General features: G+C 39.6%; 1 protein-coding gene and 1 long non-coding RNA gene across 2 annotated transcripts in view; one reads left to right on the top strand and one right to left on the bottom strand.

Moving 5' to 3' along the window:
• The window catches only part of LAMA2 (laminin subunit alpha 2), a 943701-nt gene that overhangs the window by 672346 nt on the left and 257047 nt on the right, over positions 1–14308 (bottom strand). The gene's annotated exons all lie outside the window — the stretch shown is intronic.
• The window catches only part of LOC130362297 (uncharacterized), a 32401-nt gene that overhangs the window by 115 nt on the left and 17978 nt on the right, over positions 1–14308 (top strand). The window lies entirely within an intron of this gene.

Raw genomic sequence — 14308 nt, 5'->3', positions numbered from 1 at the left:
ATGGAAGCAGATTGAATGAATTACGGTTTATGGGTCTTTGTAAACTTGAATTGGGACCTAGGAAAGGTGACATAGATAAGTGGATATGGATACTTCATAGCCAAGCACCTTTAGGTTTGAATGAAAGGTTTTCATTTGCAGCGTTTCTCTGATTATTTTGAATACTTTTTGTACATCCCAGAGTATTAATATGGCGGACAACCAATGGAGAGTTTTACAGATAAGGAATAACAGAAAAATGGGGACCTTACTAGTCACAATTTTAGTGCATGTGCTTATAATAAATATAAATATATATATATATATCTATATATATATATATATATATATATATATATATATATATATTTATATTTATTATAAGCACATGCTCTAAAATTGTGACTAGTAAGGTCCCCATTTTTCTGTTATTCCTTATCTGTAAAACTCTCTTTAAGTTGATATTGTGTTAAAGGGGTATTCCAGGCAAAAAACTTTTTTTTATACATCAACTGGCTCCAGAAAGTTAAACAGATTTGTAAATTACTTCTATTAAAAAATCTTAAAGGGGTACTCCGCCCCTAGACATCTTATCCCCTATCCAAAGGATAGGGGATAAGATGTCAGATTGCCGTGGTCCCGCTGCTGGGGACCCCGGGGATCGCTGCTGCAGCACCCCGCTATCATTACTGAGCAGAGTGAGATCGCTCTGCACGTAATTACGGGCAATACAGGGGCCGGAGCATCGTTATGTCACGGCTCCGCCCCTCGTGACATCACGGCCCGCCTCGTCAATACAAGTCTATGGGAGGGGGCGTGGCGGTCATCACGCCCCCTGCCATAGACTTGCGTTAAGGGGACGGGCCGTGATGTCATGATGGGTGGAGCCATGACGTCACGCTGCTCCGGCCCCTGTATCACCCGTCATTACGCACAGAGCGAACTCGCTCTGCGCAGTAATGATAGCGGAGTGCTGCAGCAGCGATCCCCGGGGTCCCCAGCAGCGGGACCGCGGCGATCTAACATCTTATCCCCTATCCTTTGGATAGGGGATAAGATGCCAGGAGCGGAGTACCCCTTTAATCCTTCCAATAGTTATTAGCTTCTGAAGTTTTCTGTCTAACTGCTCAATGATGATGTCACGTCCCGGGAGCTGTGCATGATGGGAGAATATCCCCATAGGAGCTGGACAGCTCCCGGGACGTGAGTCATCAGAAAGCAGTAAGACAGAAAACAACAACTCAACTTTAGAAGCTAATAACTATTGGAAGGATTAAGATTTTTTAATAGAAGTAATTTACAAATCTATTCAACTTTCCGGAGCCAGTTGATATATATAAAAAAAGTTTTTGCCTGGAATACCCCTTTAATGTGACGACAATGGATGTTTCGGCTGCTTCCATGATAATATTTTTGTTTTGTTTTTTCCTCTCTCTGAGTTCTTTATAAGACAGATATGGTTCCCCTTAATGAGCAGTTTCAGCAGGGTGGAGTAAAATAAATAATGAAAACAACAATAGAGAATTCAGAGATATTACTGCACCTAACTCCAGAATGTCACCTTATTTAAAGGGGTATTCCAGGAAAAAAAAATGTTTTTTATAAATATCAACTGGCTCCAGAAAGTTAAACAGATTTGTAAATTACTTCTATTAAAATGTTTTAATCCTTTCAGTACTTATGAGCTTCTGAAGTTAAGGTTGTTCTTTTCTGTCTAAATCCTCTCTGATGACACCTGTCTTGGGAAACACCCAGTTTAGAAGAGGTTTGCTATGGGGATTTGCTTCTAAACTGGGCGTTTCCCGAGACAGGTGTCATCAGAGAGGATTTAAACAGAAAAGAACAACCTTAACTTCAGAAGTACTGAAAGGATTAAAGGGGTATTCCAGGCAAACACTTTTTTTTATATATCAACTGGCTCCGGAAAGTTAAACAGATTTGTAAATTACTTCTATGAAAAAATCTTAATCCTTCCAATAGTTATTAGCTTCTGAAGTTGAGTTGTTGTTTTCTGTCTAACTGCTTTCTGATGACTCACGTCCCGGGAGCTGTGCAGCTCCTATGGGGATATTCTCCCATCATGCACAGCTCCCGGGACGTGACATCATCATTGAGCAGTTAGACAGAAAACTTCAGAAGCTAATAACTATTGGAAGGATTAAGATTTTTTAATAGAAGTAATTTACAAATCTGTTTAACTTTCCAGAGCCAGATAAGATATAAAAAAAAGGTTTTGCCTGGAATACCCCTTTAAGATTTTTTAACAGAAGTAATTTACAAATCTCTTTAACTTTCTGGAGCCAGTTGATATATAAAAAAAAGTTTTTTCCTGGAATACCCCTTTAATGCTATCAATATGAACATAAACATCTATTTGTGATAGAAAAACATGTGCTGAGTGATGTTCACCAACACATGCTGAGGAGTATATATACAAAAACGGTTCTTCACTGATCTTTTTTTTCTAAGTCCCTTCGCGTGCGCACAGAGCTATCTGGTGATTTACTCTAAGAGTAACTGTTTGCTTTGCTCATTGAAAGATTGAGCCCTATGACACAGGATGTGATTGTCTGTACTTTATTCTCATTGGCACTAGCTGTTACAAGCACTTTCATTGGTGACCTATTGTGGTCCAACACTGATGAGGTCGTAGGGGTGTCTATAAATAGCCCCTCCGCCATTTTGTCGCCGGTATTGCCACTATTTGCCTCTATTTGAAAATGCCGTTGTAACGGCAAAACATGTTGAGGCTGGCAATATAGTGTTGCATTTTAAATATTATCCAATAGGACATTAGGTATCTGCAGTACCTGTTATCCTCTATTGGAGTGATATCTCCAAAACATATACAGTTCCCTGTCTTCACTGGAATAAGTTTTAATAATTCTCTGGGTTTTATTTTATCTTAGTGCACAATAAAAGTAAATTTTTAAGGGTATACTAATAGGGGTGTTACACCCCGGGCTACGGCCCTGGGGTTTAGTTGATTAGAGTTGTAGTTGTGCAACATCTGGAGGGCCACAGTTTGGAGACCACTATACGGTGGTCTCCAAACTGTCGCCCTCCAGATGTTGCAAAACTACAATTCTCAGCATGCCCAGACATCAGGGATGCTGGGCGGTGTAGTTCTGCAATATCTGGCCCTTCAAATGTGACAAAACTACAACTCTGAGCATGCCTGGACAGTCTGGGCATGCTTAGAGTTGTAGTTTTGCAACATCTGGAGGGCTAAAGTTCTGAGACAACTACTTAGCGGTCTCCAAACTGTTCTTCCCCAGTTGTTGCATAACTACAATTGCCTGTTGGCTGTCAGTGCATGCTGGGAGTTGTAGTTTTGCAACATCTGTAGGCACGTTGGTTGGGAAACACTGAGCTAGAGCCTGTTTCCTAACTCAGTGATTCCAACCCGAGTGCCTCCAGCTGTTTCAAAACTACAACTCCCAGAATGCACTGACAGACTGCACATGCTGGGAGTTGTAGTTTTAAAACAGCTGGGGGCAAATGGGTTGGAATTACTGAGCTAAAGTCTGTTTCCTAACTCAGTGGTTCCCCACCAGTATGCCTACAACTGTTGCAAACTTCAACTCCCAGCATGTACGGTCTGCCGGTGCATATTGGGAGTTGTGGCTTTGCAACAGCTGAAGGTTTGGGGCACCCCCCCCCCATGTGAATGTACAGGGTACATTCACATGGGTGGGGGTTTACAGTGGGTTTCCTTCTACAAGTTTGAGCTGTGGCAAATTTCCTGCTGCAGTTCAGCCCATGTGAATGTACCCTAAAAACACTACACTACACTAACACAAAATAAAAAGTAAAACATTACATACACACCCTTACACATCCCCCCCCCCCCAATAAAAATATAAAAATGAAAAACGTCTCATATGGCATTGTTTTCTAAACGTAGCCTCCAGCTGTTGCAAAACAACAACTCCCAGTATTGCCGGACAGCCATTAACTGTCCTGGCAGGCTGGGAGTTTTGCAACAGCTGGAGGCACCCTGTTTCCCAAACAGGGTAAGAAAGAAAGGAAGAATGGAAGAAAGTAAATCTAAACCTTTTTTTTCAGAAAAGAAAAAAGTATCAACACTTTTTAATTATTTTGAGATTGACATGACCTGCACTTAAATTATGATATCAAATCAAAGCAATCATTAGTATCCTCTTTTCTATTTATGTTTATAACAAAAGCTTTTGACCGGGCACTCCGCTTCAATATCTGGGTCAGTATTACAAGTTTTTCTGAAGATGCCATTATCGCGTCTGTGTAGGAACATAAGGTAGCTTTGTTCTGAATCCTAAACGAATTAGCATTCTGAACAGACTCGCACTGCACATCAACTTTCTAGTTTCCTCCTTTGGATGTCTCCCACTCCCTTTATCGGATTTCTTTCATCCTGTCATTCTGTTCTAAAACATACATGAATAATAAAAATGCATGCACATCATTACCTCAAAGAATCTGTCTCAAAAGAGAAGACAAATTACATTCTTAGACATATTCACACTGCTCTGGCCCTGGAAGATATACTTTTTCTACCATCCATCTATCCATGCCAGTAAGAAAAATTAATAGAATTACGCAAGTCATATGTAGAGTGTAGACAGTTGTAGCAGCTGGGATACATTTTTAATTTAAGAGATGTATACCTAAAAAAATTACTTTTATCTTTATTGCGCTTATAAATAATATATGCTGTTATTAATATATTTGAATACATAACTGACACAACATATACAGTATCTGTTAACCCTTTGAAGAGGCTGTGTAGTCTAGATATGATGTACAATTAAATAGATTTTGCACTTCGCAGTATAGTTTATGCTTTAAGGTAGGGTCTCATGTGCCGTATATTTTGCTGCTGCGTATTTTCCTACCCATTTAAGTCAATGGGCAGCAAAAACCAGCTGCAGACAATAACAATATGCAGCCAAATATGGCACGTGTGACCCTACACTTAAAGGGGTACTCTGGTGGAAAAATAAATTTTCAAATCATCTGGTGCCAGAAAGTTAAACAGATTTGTAAAGTACTTCTATTAAAACAATCTTAATCCATCCAGTATCAGCTGCTGTATACTACAGAGGAAGTTGAGTTGTTTTTTTCTGTCTGACCACAGTGCTCTGTGTCAGGAACTGTCCAGAGCGGGAGATGTTCTCTATGGGGATTTGCTCCTTCTCTGAACAGTTCTTGATATGGACAGAGGTGTCAGCAGAGAGCACTGTGGTCAGACTGGAAAGAACAACTCAACTAAATCTGTAGTATACAGCAGCTGATATATCCTGGAAGGATTAAGATTTTTTTAATAGAAGTAATTTACAAATCTGTTTGTCTTTCTGAGACCAGTTAATTTTAAAAAGAAATAATAATAATAATGTTTCCACCAGTGTACCCCTTTAACCCCTTAAGGACTCAGCCCATTTTGGCCTTAAGGACTCAGACAATTAAATTTTTACATTTTCATTTTTTCCTCCTCGCCTTCTAAAAATCATAACTCTTTTATATTTTCATCCACAGACTAGTATGAGGGCTTTTTTTTTTGCGCGACCAGTTGTCCTTTGTAATGACATAACTCATTATATCATAAAATGTATGGCGCAACCAAAAAACACTATTTTTGTGGGGAAATTAAAACGAAAAACGCAATTTTGCTAATTTTGGAAGGTTTTGTTTTCACGCCGTACAATTTATGGTAAAAGTGACATGTGTTCTTTATTCTGAGGGTCAATACGATTAAAATGATACCCATTATTATATACTTTTATATTATTGTTGCGCTTAAAAAAAATCACAAACTTTTTAACCAAATTAGTACGTTTATAATCCCTTTATTTTGATGACCTCTAACTTTTTTATTTTTCCGTATAAGCGGCGGTATGGGGGCTAATTTTTTGCGCCATGATCTGTACTTTTTTTTGATACCACATTTGCATATAAAAAACTTTTAATACATTTTTTATAATTTTTTTTTAATAAAATGTATTAAAAAAGTAGGAATTTGGGACTTTTTTTATTTTTTTTCGTTCACGCCGTTCACCGTACGGGATCATTAACATTTTATTTTAATAGTTCGGACATTTACGCACGCGGCGATACCAAATATGTCTATAAAAAATGTTTTTTACGCTTTTTGGGGGTAAAATAGGAAAAAACGGACGTTTTACTTTTTTATTGGGGGAGGGGATTTTTCACTTTTTTTTTACTTTTACTTTTACATTTTTTTAAATTTTTTTTTACACTTGAATAGTCCCCATAGGGGACTATTCATAGCAATACCATGTTTGCTAATACTGATCTGTTCTATGTATAGGACATAGAACAGATCAGTATTATCGGTCACCTCCTGCTCTGGTCTGCTCGATCACAGACCAGAGCAGGAGACGCCGGGAGCCGCACGGAGGAAGGAGAGGGGACCTCCGTGCGGCGTTATGAATGATCGGAACCCCGCATCCGATCGTTCATTTAAATCGCGAACCGCCGCAGATGCCGGGATCTGTATTGATCCCGGCACCTGAGGGGTTAATGGCGGACGCCCGCGAGATCGCGGGCGTCGGCCATTGCCGGCGGGTCCCTGGCTGCGATTAGCAGCCGGGATCAGCCGCGCATTACACGGGCATCGCTCCGATGCCCGCGGTTATGCTTAGGACGTAAATGTACGTCCTGGTGCGTTAAGTACCACCTCACCAGGACGTACATTTACGTCCTGCGTCCTTAAGGGGTTAAAGGGGTTATGCATAAACAGTGCAACACTGGTCTACAGGTTGGGTATGCTATTGCAACTCTTGCTTTTATTGTTTTCCTTAAAGGTGAGTGTATCATAATTCTTTTTAAGTGGTTTTTTAAGTGGTTTATATCCTGTGTAATTAATATATTTTATGTGATTACTACATATTTTTAAGGTGTGCAGGTTATATATTTGATGGACTTTTTCCCATCCCATGTTGTTTCAACTCAGCTATATTAAAGTGAATGGGGCTAACCTAAAAGCAGAGATTGGATAGTAGCAGTTCTCCCTGGTTCCTATGAACTGGTTTTGATCCCTGTTCCAGTGGTGAGCAAGGGTGTAAGGGTGCGTAAGGGGGACTTCAAGGCACATTTGCCACATAAGAGATCAGTATTAAAAATAACACATGGGGCCCTGTTGCAGATTTTGAATTGGGGCTCAGAAGCTATAAGTTATGCCTCTTATGGTTAGCATTCTGTGTTTTCCAACTATGTGGCCTGCTGCTTGGCAGCTAAATTAACTCCAATTTAAGGAGCGTAGAAAACAGCAAAGTAACATGACTACACTGTCTCCTGACAGTTGCTAATGTGGAAGACAGGGGAACTGGCTGCTGAAGTTTTGAATACCATCACTGGTTGCAATAGCAATAGGTGGACAGAAAGCAGCCATGTTTTTCTCATCCTGTATAACCCCTAATTTTTACTGTTTTCAAGATCTTGGCTTGTCATCAGTAAGATAGTTAAAATAGATTTTTGTTCTACTCACACACAGTTAATACATTTGTCTGGAGTGTTTTCTGCAAGAAAAATATATATTAGTAACCTCTGGCTGCTGCAGTATTGCAGCAGCGGAAAGAACCACTCTTGGGAATAAACTATTCACAAACAGCAAGGAGAGATTATAAAAATGGTGAGACTTTTGAAAGTACTGTTTATTGATTGTCTTTATTATACAATGGTTAAGCTTTAACCCCTTAAGTACTCAGCGTTTTTCCGTTCTTGCATTTTCGTTTCTTCCTCCTTACCTTTAAAAAATCATAGCTCTTTCAATTTTGCACCTAAAAATCCATATGATGGCTTATTTTTTTGCGCCACCAATTCTACTATGTAATTACATCAGTCATTTTACCCAAAAATATATGGCAAAACGGAAAAAAAAATCATTGTGAGACAAAAAAAAAAAAAACGCCATTTTGTAAATCTTGGGGGCTTCCGTTTCTACACAGTACATTTTTCGGTAAAAATGACACCTTATCTTTATTCTGTAGCTCCATACGATTAAAATGATGCCCTACTTATATAGGTTTGATTTTGTCGTACTTCTGGAAAAAATCATAAATGCAGGAAAATGTATACGTTTAAAATTGTCCTCTTCTGACCCCCTATAACTTTTTTATTTTTCTGCATATGGGGCGGTATGAGGGCTCATTTTTGCGCTGTGATCTGAAGTTTTTAGCGGTACCATTTTTGCATTGATAGGACTTATTGATCGCTTTTTATAAAAAAATAATTTTTATTTAAAAAGTGACCAAATTGCACTATTTTGGACTTTGGAATTTTTTTGCGCTTACGCCATTGACCGTGCGGTTTAATTACTGATATATTTTTATAAGTCGGACATTTCCGCACGTGGCGATACCACATATGTTTATTTTCATTTTTATATACACTAGTTTTTTTTATGGGAAAAGGGGGGTGATTCAAACTTTTAATAGGGAAGGGGTTAAAATGATCTTTATTTACTTTTTTTTCACTTTTTTTTTGCAGTGTTATAGCTCCCATAGGGACCTATAACACTGCACACAATGATCTTTCACCTTGATCACTGGTTTGCCGTGATTTCACCGGGGCTATCCCGAACAGCTCCATGAGCTAACCGGCATGCTTTCACTTTAGACGCGGCATTAAACTTTTAACGCTGCGTCTAAAGGGTTAATAGCGCGGCATTGATCTCACTGCCACGGGTCCCGGCTGTTGTTAGAGGCCGGGCCCGACCCGCTATGAAGCGGGGCCACGCCGTGGCCCTGCGTTATAGATCGGGAGCGGACTCATGACGTACCGGTACGTCTTGAGTCTTTAAGGGGTTAATAACTTTAGACTATGTAATTCCTTACACGGGTATTTCATGTTTTTTTTTTTATTTGACTATGCTACAGGGGCTGTAAAGTAAGTGTAGTTCATAATATAGTGTCTGTACCTGTGTGTGACAGTTTTTTCACAATTCTTATGTGATTTTCACCCCACTATTTATTTTTACCAGCATACAAAATGACTGTTGTCTCAGATTTTTCCCAGCTTGCAATGCGGCCGAGACCTGACTCACTATTCAGCTGATGACAGGGAGCTTGTCTGCTTCAATGGGTGGAGGGATCGCTTGGTGGGAGAAAGATCAATCTGCAACTAATGCGACAGCTGTAGTCACCCTGATTGAAAACCTCAGATCTTTTGATGGATGCAGCTCATTTATGTTTCAATGGGTGGGGTGGCTGATTTGTGGGAGGGAGGAAAATGGAATTTTGGGATTTGTAGTCAAAAAAAGAAAAGTCAAACAGGAAATATCAGTTCACAAAAAGCTAGCCACAGTGTTATGGTAATCTCACAACATAGCCATGTATCCCCAAGACAAGTGCAGATCCTTCCTAAGCATGTCCATTACTGGCTGCCTGGTAGGAACTAAAATCACCTTATGGTGGATAACCCCTTTAAAGAAAAAACATAGTATTTAAAACATTAAAAATATATATATAAATTATTGTATATATAAATAGTTTTACATCATAATTTATTTTTTTCCGTATCAAGACTATTGTGGGTAAGAGGTCAAAAATGAGATAAAAAGGGACAGAGCAGAGAATGACATTTCTTAATCTAAAGTCAACAAGCATTCCCAATATCAAGTTGCAAGTGATTATAAATATTTCAGTTTTCCTTTGTAGCAATATATAAAGAGGAACATAGTAAAGAGTGCTTTACTATGTTCCTCTTTATATTTTGCATTACTGTTGTCTAAGTAAGTGCACCCCTGAGACGCAACTCTACACATCCCTGCATATTTTTGGATACACTCTACGTAGCGTGTGGTGCCGAGACTGTTTTTCTCTTTACATATTCCTCTGTAGTAAGTTGTTAAAGGGAGGAATATGTCATCTGAAATGCAGTTTGACAATGGCACAATAGGAATATAATCCAAACCATACAGGGCACTATAAGATACCAAGTAACACACTGGTGTGCCAATAGCCAGCTAGTCACACCCCAAAACACACCAGAACAAGAGAAATTTGATGAAAAATAGTTGATACTTTATTAAACATATATTAATAAAAGCAATTAAAATGAGACAGCAACAAAGCAGAAAAGAAAAATACATTGACTACTACGTAAAAGTTAAAGTGACTGGTGCAATCTATATGGCTACTAAAGTGCAGCATGCAATAGATGTAAACAGAATACACACTTTAATATGAAGGCAATGGCCACAGTTCATATAAATTGCACCAGGTGACAGACAAGAAATACAGGAAAGAGCATATTGGGCAATTGTTCTACCTGAAAACCGGGCAAGGAAGAGAACCCAAGGTGAGAGGCAAGGTAACCAAAAACTCACCGGAGTCCAGCTGAAAGGCATCAACAGGGAATTTTGCCCAGATAAGAGGTGGAACAGGAAGCCTTCACGGCGAAACAACGTTGGGGTCTGACGTGCTACATTGGGTATGTGTATTGTGACGGGGTGACTGTTCCACCTCTTATCTGGGCAAAATTCACTGTTCGTGCCTTCTCAGCTGGACTCCAGTGAGTTTTTGGTTACCTTGCCTCTCACCTCGGGTTCTCTTCATTGCCCTGTTTTCAGGTGGAACAATTGCCCATTATGCTCTTTACTGTATTTCTTGTCTGTCACCTGGGATATGTGCAATATATAGGAACTGTGGCCATTGCCTTCATGTTAAAGTGTGTACACTATTTACATCTATTGCATGCTGCACTTTAGTAGCCATATAGATTGCACTAGTCACTTTAACTAATATATATGCACATCCCCTACCTTTACATACCAGGTTTATGTAGCAGTCAGAGTATTTTTCGTTTCTGCTTTGTTGCTGTCTCATTTTAATTGATTTTATTAATATATGTTTAATAAAGTATCAACAATTTTTCATCAAATTTCTCTTGTTCTGGTGTGTTTTTGGGTATGACTAAATGGCGCAGTAGGAATTCACTAGATAATATTTACATACATGATGCATACATTAACAAAGGGGACAACTTAATCAGCACCAGGGTATAGAAGTGGTTGGTTTTAACCTGGTTAATAGATCCTATGCCAAGATGGAATTTCCACAATGCCTAGAGAAAAAAAATCCCCAATCTGGTATGAAAAAATAATCCAGAAGAAATGTCTGTTTCAATGTTGGAGAACACCCCCAGCATGTCAACCGTGCATACGCAAGCCATAGCCTTACTCCTATGGGTTAGCGGAGGGTAATTAGATGAAAAAACCTCTCCAAAGTGTTTCACAACATTTGGGCTCCTTCATTAGGAATGTCCATAGATTGTTGGACCTATGGACATCCCTGATGAAGGAGCGCATATGCTCTGACACACGTTGGAGTAGTTTTTAGTTTTTTTTGTTTGCTTTCCAGTAGCACTGTCATTAACCCATAGGAGTGAGGCTATGATTGCACATGTACTGTTGAGACACCACTAGCTGGGACATTCTTTTGCATTTAAACTAGAAACGTCTGTACAAACCAGGTAAAAACAAACCACTATTGTATCCTGATGCTGGTTAATTAAATGCTATCCTTTGTGCATCATGACAGAAACCTGGATGCAAATATGAGTAAGTAGATTCTAAGTGTGCCATTGTCTGACTGCCTTTTTATTTTATGTATTGTTAATAAGTGGTTACAGGCTTTAACCATAGAATTCCTTAAAGGAGTAGTCCAGTTGGGAAAAACTTATCCTCTATCCTAAGGATTAGGGATAAGTTGCAGTTCGCGGGGGTCCGACCTCTGGGGCCCCCGCGATCTCCTGTACGGGCCCCCGGTAGCCCGCTGACACGCCCCCTCAATACAACTCTATGGCAGAGGCGGAGCGCTGCCTTCGGCAATCTCCGGCTCTGCCATAGCGACGTATTGAGGGGGTGTGTTGACCGCTGTTTCATGTGGTGGTCAACACTCTCTATCTGGCCAGCGAGCTGGGGCCCCATATAGGAGATCGTGGGGGGCCCCATCGGTTGGACCCCCCGCGATCTGAAACTTATCCCCTATCCTTAGGATAGGGGATAGGTTTTTCAGCACTGGGCTACCCCTTTAACGATGCAGCGATTTTTCCTTTTTGCATTTTCATTTTTTTCCTCCTTGCCTTTCAAAATCCACAACTGATTTGTTTTCAGTTTTCCATTGACAGGGCATGTGTTTTGTAGGACTAACAGTACGTTGTAATGACATCACTTATTTTACCACAAAATTATCTGTAGGGCAAAATAAAAAATAAAAAAACACCATTATGCCACTTTCAGGGAGTTTAGTTTCTTCACAGTACACTTTTCATAAAAATGACATGTTATCTTTATTTTGTAGGTCCATATGATTAAAATGATACCCAATTTATATGTTTTGTTTTATTTTACTGGTTTATAAAAAAAAATTATAACTTTTTGTTAGAGAATTAGAATGCTCAAAATAATCCTCTTCTGTTTCTTATAGCTTTTTTCTGTATGTGAGGATGCATGAGAGCTTATGTTTTGTGCCGTGCTCTGTAGTTTAACAGTACCATAATTGTTTTGATGAAACTTTTTAAACACCTTTTATAACTTTTTTCTGCTACTTTTTTCTTCATGTTCATCCCATATTTTACTAGTTAGGACGTTTACACTCGCGAGGATACCAGATGTGTTTATTTTTTTACATTATTTTTAAATAAAAAGGGAAGGGGTTATACACATTTATTTTTTTATTCGATAAAAGGCCAATGTGATAAAATTTAAAAAAAAACATTTTTTTTCAATTATTATACCTAGAGATCAGCAAATTTTTCGAAAATTCCGATTTTCCGGAAAAATTAGTTTTCATCCAAATTTATTTGCGGCAAATTTCTATTTAAAACAGCTATTTATGGGCTACAGAGAGCCTCAATAGGGGTGTAGAACAATTTATCTTGCCGTAACACGGATAGGGAGTGTGCTGGGTTAGTGAAATAATACTGTAAGGCTAGGATTCCACTGAAGTTTTTTCCCACCAGGAAAAACTACCAGTAAAACTGTCACAGCTTTTTCCTGTGTTTTGGCAGTTTTTCTTGTGTGGAAACAGCCAAATGTGTCCCCTGTGGCAGTTTTTCACTGCTTCAGGGTACCACTCTGTGGGTTGGATGATGAGTGCCCGGTCCACAGAGTGTAAGGAGATGAGGAATGTTGTATAGCATCACTACTTACCTCCCCAGGCCGTATAGTATACCGGGGTGCATAGTGTACCCGTGTATACTATACAGGAGCCTGAAATCCAGTAACCAGACTGACAGGACTCCCTGCTTCTATAGCCCCTTTGGGCGGTATATAGGATATACAGCTGTCTATAGATATATATAGATATATAGCTGTATACAGAAGAGGAGATCCCCTTACCTCCCTCACTCCCTGTTGGGGCTGTGTGGCTCCACTCCCAAGAAATTATGTCATTAGGGGTGGAGCTAAAGACGGGAGGTAGAGTGGTAAGTGTGAGGCTCTGTTCACATTGTATGTTTTTTTATAATGTGAACAGACCCTTCTGGCAATGTCTTTCCAGACAGGGAGACTCCAGCTGTTGCTTAACTACAACTCCCAGCATGCCCAGTTTTGCAACAATTGGAGGCTCTCTGTTTGGGAAGCCAGATCCGTATATATGCAGAGGATTGTGGCAGATTCGGTGGATTACAGCGGATGAAAAAACAGTTAATCCGCCATAATCCATCAAATCAGCCGCAATCCTCTGCATACACGGATCTGAAACGAGAAGAAAAAAGAAACAAAAAACGGGTTAGGACATTTTTGGCGATCTCCACTGGGGGCTCTCCCCAGTGGAGATCGCCAACAATGTCCTAACCCATTTTTTGTTTCTTTTTTCTTCTAATTTCAGATCCATGTATGTAGAGGATTGCAGCGGATTTGATGGATTATGGCGGATTAACTGGATTTTTTTTCTTTTAATAAAAAGGCTAACGAGGGCAGGCTTAGTAGTGGAAGTCATCTTATTGACGGAATCCATTACTAAGCTGGGGCTTAATGTTAGCACAATCCTCTGCATATACGGATCTGAAACAAGAAGAAAAAATTAACAAAACATAGGTTAGGACATTTTTGGCGCTCTCCGCTAAGGAGAGCGCCCAAAATGCAATGTCTTCCCAAACAGAGAGCCTCCAATTGCTGCAAAACTACAACTCCCAGCATGCTCAGACAGCCAAAGGCTGTCTGGGCATATTGGAAGTTGTAGTTTAGCAGCATTTGGAGTTTCCCTGTCTGGGAAGACACTGCCAGAAGGGTCTGTTCACATTATACAAAATGTACAATGTGAACAGAGCCTCACGCTTACCCCTCTGCCTCTCGTCTGTAGCTCTGCCCCTAATGACGTCA

The sequence above is a fragment of the Hyla sarda genome, chromosome 3 (genome assembly GCF_029499605.1).
Source record: "Hyla sarda isolate aHylSar1 chromosome 3, aHylSar1.hap1, whole genome shotgun sequence".
Classification (NCBI taxonomy): Eukaryota; Metazoa; Chordata; class Amphibia; order Anura; family Hylidae; genus Hyla; species Hyla sarda.
The sequence above is the reverse complement of the archived record's forward strand: the minus strand, read 5'-3'. Positions and strand labels throughout refer to the sequence as shown.